Source organism: Camellia sinensis, chromosome 1 (genome assembly GCF_055761805.1).
Source record: "Camellia sinensis isolate YWXY chromosome 1, ASM5576180v1, whole genome shotgun sequence".
Lineage (NCBI taxonomy): Eukaryota > Viridiplantae > Streptophyta > Magnoliopsida > Ericales > Theaceae > Camellia > Camellia sinensis.
The window spans coordinates 91,741,108-91,747,117 of NC_138961.1; positions in this window are offsets into that span (position 1 = coordinate 91,741,108).

Below are 6,010 nucleotides of genomic sequence, written 5' to 3' on the forward strand. Positions count from 1 at the left end.
CTGCTCCCAACCCTGTACCTGGGAAAGATTAGAAAGCCAAGGCAGTTCCTGCCGACCCTTTCGCTAGTGCGTCTAGCAAGAATCCTCAGACTTCGAAGTACTTGCCTCGAGGGCGCAGAGTCTTTCATGCCCTCTACATGCCTTTGTCTAGGGCATTTCAAATTTTGGCTAAAAAGGGGCATCTTAAACCCCTCGAGCCTCGACCTCTCCTGAAGAATCTTCCTCTCACACATGATGCTGCCTTGTACTGTGCGTACCACCAGCAAACCGGTCACAGCACCGACGGTTGTTTCCGCCTTCGCCACGAAGTGCAAGATTTGATTGATAATGAGGTCATCCTCCCACCCACCTCAGCAAAGTCTGTCACCGCTGAATTGTTGGATTTCGAGGATACTGCAAGTATGTGATCAGGGGTTGGACCACCTGAGGGCGGCGCTCGGTGTATTTCAGATGTGGTGTTTGGCACGTACTGTTGGGAGCATTTGCGAATGCAGTTTAGTAACTTTTGGCTTGGGTGTCGAGCCGGTTCTTTGTTTTTGTTTTGAGTCTGTCTCTTTGTCCTGAGTCAGTCTTTTTGCTTAAGGGTCTGTCTTGTTGTGTCGAGTCAGTCCCATTGTATAGAAATCAGGTGATTCCAGGGTTGTTGCCTCGGATATCATTTTTTTGTTTTGTAATTATCCTTTTGCTTTCTTTTGAGTCTGTCTCTGCTGTGGAGCCAGTTGCAACCAGGAAATCTGAATGAAACAGCTGCGGCGATCATGTTTCCGTGCTTATTGCTACTTTGAGCTAGTTGTGCCAGAGCATTTAAATAAAACAGCGGAGCATCTCACTTACTCTTCTGCACCTCGAATTCATTGCATTGACCTAAGTTTTTCAAAACTTTTTTAACATTGTGGTGATGAAAACGAAAACGAAGGAATTCCTCGGGATTTACAAAACTTTGATCAAATTGAGAGAAAGAGAGGCATGCTAAGCTCTTAATGATTGAAATCATGTTTTTTAACGTGAGTACTGACAAGGACCCTGGCTTGATCCAGATTGGTTCCGCACTATCTTTAGCGCGAACGATTTGTCGCTTTCTTAAAAAAATTTCAAAAAAACAAAATGTGTTGCGCAGTCCTGCGAAGACCTGTGTGGAATCGCTCTTGAGATTGTGCAGCTTAGGATAGCTCTCAGCCTCAAGACTTGAGCCGTTGCTTTCAAACCTTGGACCTTAGTTTAGAATGTTCAACGGTCAACTACAACATGAGGCCTGCGTGGCCAAATTTGAAGCAGCCCTCGAACAAGAGGCCAAGAAAGTCAAATCAAGAAGATCAGACCTCATCAGAAGAGGCTTGCGAAGCTAGAACAGAAGCACCCCTCGAACTAGGGGCAAAAATGTCCGATGTGCTCGAAGAGCCGAAGATGGATCCTTCTGCAAGTCAATACAACAGCCAACCTCCTAGATACGGATGGCTTCGAGATCCTAAAACCATTTGGCATGGACTTGTTACACTTTTACCCTTTGAGAGGCTCGCTGGGCCGAAAACCCGGAAGGGCGATCGATGCAAAAGTTAGAGCAAGAAAAAAAAAGAAAAGAAAAGAATACAAAAAAAAAATGCAAAAAAAAAAAAGAGAATGAAAAGATTTCAAAAAAAAAGAAAAAAAAAGGGAATTGAAAAGAAAAGAAGAATAAAGCTCGCAAGGTTGAAAACCCGCAAAGGGCGGCCTTGGCAAAAGTTAGAGCCTAAAAAGTGAGGGTTAATACACGAGTGTACCTTAACTGGAACTACGTAAGGCTTGATTCCCATGTTTGGGATACGTAGGCAACTTCATTCTGAAGTCCAGCCACAAACACTTCTAAATCAAGTGTGTTCATGTAATGGTTTTGATCATCCTTGCCTTTTCTGAATCCGATAGTTCAGTTGTGACACAATCGGAACTACGTAAGGCTTGATTCCCATGTTTGGGATACGTAGGCAACTTCATCCGGAAGTCCAGCCCCACGCACTTTCAAAGTGACTGTGTCCATATATTGGTTTTGACCATCTTCGTCTTCTCTGTATCTGAGAGTTCTGTTGCGATCATCACTAATGAGGACTGACTACAGTATGCTGTGGCGTTATCCAGACAAGGGGCAACTTTCCGTTGCCATGAGTCGCTATCCAAACCAGGGGGCAACTTTCCGTTGCCGTGCTGTGCCCCTTTGGAACAAGGGGCAATTTTCCATTGCCTCCGATCCGAGGTTGTGCATCTCGAGAGTAAGTTCCGTGTTCGTTGAGCAGTGACCGTTTGCAAAAATAGTTTTTGAGATTTTTTTTTTTACTGAGGTTGACTATTTTCTTGAAAATTATTCCATCTTTTCCAAAACTTGACCATTTTCTTGGACCCAAAAAAGGAAAATTTTCAGTGCTCATAGCCTGACTTGCATGATTTTCAAATCAAAAATCGAACAAGTATGTTAATCTAACTCTCATTTTGGTCAAAATTGTTTTAGTAGAAAATAAAAAAAAATGGTCAAAATGATGAACTAAGGGCCACAGTTGAGTCAGGCTTCCTGTCTTTCCCCCATTGCCAGCATACTTGCCAGAAAGGGCACAACTGAAGCAAACAATAAAGGGCTGAAAGCTCTCTCACCCTCCGAGCAACGAGGTATCAAGCCAAGTGCGAAGCATGAGTTGGAATGGATCAAGATACTCCACTCCCACATCCGGAGCATCGACTAGAAGTCGCTGGAAAAAGTAGCTGCGAGCTAACAGTGTTGGGTATGAACCCACAACCTCTTGTTTATCCATCAACCACCCAGGGGAGGGATGAAAAATGAGAGATTAAAGAATAGAGAGATGTGCATTGAGAGAAAAAGTGAGAAAAGGGCTTTTTCAAAAAAATAGAGCCTGGGGGCCGAGTGATGTGAGAATCACAAATAAGAAAGGGTGGGAAATAATACCCGGAGAAACTGGCTCCTCGCAAACTAAGAGGTCTCTTGTCTTTTATAACACGTCTGTGTGTCATGCCTTTTGTTTTGATTGTCTCGATTCTTGTCTTGAGTCGTCTCGAGTGTTACTCGATTTGTTTAGGTTAAGTGCCTTTTTGTTTTCTCTGTTGAGTCCTTTTCCGCTGTGTTCAGTCGTAGGCGCAATACCCGGTTGAAAACCCTTTCCCCAAATCGTTTTGTGCTCAGAGTGCTGTGTCATTCCCCACATTTGTGCAAAACATGATTTGGTTCTTTCATAAAACTGCAGGGTCCACCCCCGATAAGTGTGAACAGAAAAACCTAGACCTATCTGAAGCTTTTGGGTTCCGGATTGCGAAGCAAGAAATTTTGGAGCATCTGAGTGTGTTTCAACTTCTGCAGAGTTCAGAATGAACCGTGTATTCAGAATGAGCAATATGCTGCTGTGGGCTATGAGTTCAGAATGAGCAGAGTTCAGAATGAGCAGTGTTCATAATAGGCTGTGTGTTCAGAATGAGCAGTGGGTTGTATGAGTTGTTTTGTCATTAGCTGGCTCACTACCTGGTCATTACAATACAAGTGTTTGATTTTTAGACAAAAGATCAATCTCATTTACATTGTTGTGTAATATGATGCGATGCGATGTGATGTATGAAATACAAAAATGTAACACTTTTTCAGGCAAAAAGTTTGTTTCATTTCATCATCTTTTCAAGTATAAAGTTTCGAAGAAAATAAAACCTGTCTGCGGCAATATAAGGTACTCAAGCTACCAGCAAAAAGAAAAAGTAAAACAAAAAGAAGAAAAGCAGCAAAAATCTGGATCAGCATCGATCATCTCAGGCCTGAGAGTCTGTCCTCGTCCTCTTCTTGGACGAAGGTCCAGGAGTGTCATCGCCACCTCCATAGTCTGAGCTCAAGTCCGAGTCATCTCCGGTCTCCTCCTCAGATGCCTCCGCATCCGTCTTTGCCTCGGACTCGTCATCATCTGGGATCGGTGCTCGATAGCTACTCCCAACATGAGTACACCTCACTTTGGTACGGTGGAATGTTGTGCCACCTCGCCCTTCTCCTCGTGCAGGAACAGAAGGCCCAGCTGGAGCACCTCCTGCAGTAGGAATCTGGAATGGAGGCTGAAAAGCACAAATGGCAAACACATCAGTATGCTACGCAAAAGCAGAGTATGAATGCTGTGAGCAGTGTATCAGTACAGAATGTAGTGTATGGGTACAGTGTATGAATACAGAATGCAGTGACTGAGTGCAGTGTATAAATGCCGTGAGGGCCGTGTATCAAGTGCTGTGTTGATAAGTGCGATACGTTAGATTGTGTAAAGTTTGAGTCGGTGGTCAGAAAGACTTACCGGGATACTGTAAAGGGCCAGCAAGTCTAAGCTCCGCTGGAGCATCCCCATCATGGAGGCATTCAACTCCAGGGACTGGCGAGTGTACTCGGAGGAAGCCTGCAAAAGTGTTAGAAGTATCAGTATTCTGCAGAATATCAAGAGAAATGAAATGAAAGGACTGTACAAAATGTAATAGTACATACCGGGGACAAGTCGTAGAAACTGACTAGCTCGTGATCAGCCAGGGGAGGAGCAATGGGGATCTAATAAGTCTCTCCACTCTGCCCTCTATATGTCATCATCGTGGGCAACGCCGGCCATCCAGCTCCCTACCCTCTCCGAGGCCTACCCCTGCCACGGGCCCGAGCCATCCTAGGTGTTCCTGCCCTTACTCCCGCTCCCGCTCCAGTAGCTGGTGCTGCAGGCCTCTCTCTCTCAGCTCAACAGCCACTGCTCAGAGGCCGCATGATATAGGTCTAGACGTACTCCGTGTAGTCACCCTCGCCCCTGAAGCCCTCCGCATCCCAGCTGATCGTATAAGTGGCCATCTCTTGTGGGGTGTATCTCTCAGTGTCCCTCATGTGGGTAGGAGTTTGACTCGGGGCTATCTGTTCTAGTAAACCTAAGGTCTGGCACAGGAAGCGCTCGCCCAGGTACCAAGCCCGACAGACCGGGCCCTCCAACAGAATCCTGAATCGGGCAGTCTCCTCAGCACCAGCATACTGCTCCCGAACTGCGGCTGGCAATGGAGCCCAAGGCTGCCAGGTGATCTGTAAATGATATGCAGTTTGTTATCTATTGTTATCGAAAGAATAATGTAAAGCAAAGCTTAAATGAACTGCAAATTCTAAAATACCTCTGCGGCGGTAATGGTATCAAAGTAGCGATGGAAGAATATGAATGTCTCCCGTGGTCTCCTCACACATCTCACATCGAAGCGTCGAGAGAATGGAATGCCAAAGGGGGTCTCCTCGTCCAGCACTGGGGCAAGCCTCGGGAAGTAGGCATACACCCACAACTACAGGGTGCAATAGAGCAAGTATCAGTATGCTTATCAAATAAAGCAGAATGCAGACGAAGCAGAATGCAGAATAAAGCTGAAATTGCAGAACCGTGTATTGTGTAGTGTATTGTGCAGAGTGTATAGTGTGTGCAGTATATAGTCAGTGTAAAGCAAATTGCATGTTTGCAGTATGTGCGATGTATAGTCAGTTGGCATTAGATTGTGCAGTATGTGAAGTATTGTGCAGTATACAGTTAGTGTAAAGCAGATTATATGTGTGCCATGTGTGCAGTATACAGTAAGCGTGAGGTAGACCGCAGTGTGTGCAATGTACAGAGTACAGAAAATATAAAGCAGAAATGTAAAACAGAAAAGAAGATGTACCTCCCAAGCCCGCCAGTAGCCTCCGAGCAACTATCTGCTGAGGCGAGAGGATGAACTCATGTAGCCGTACAGTGTGGCCAAGCCTACGCCACCCCAGTCATAGCGGCGGATCCGCGTGACGTCCACTAAAGCGCTCAGCAGACAGAGGGGCACAGTGTTCGCCCGGTCGGCGAAGAGGGTCGTCCCCAGCAAGAACATAAGGAAGCCGCGTGCATACTGCTCCGCCTCCTCAGCTAAGGCTGGCTGAATCTTGAAGTGGTCCTCGAACCACGAATACCTGACAAATCCTGGATGGGCAAGAGGCGGTAGGTCGCCAAGCAAGTACATCTGAGCGGTCTCCTACTCG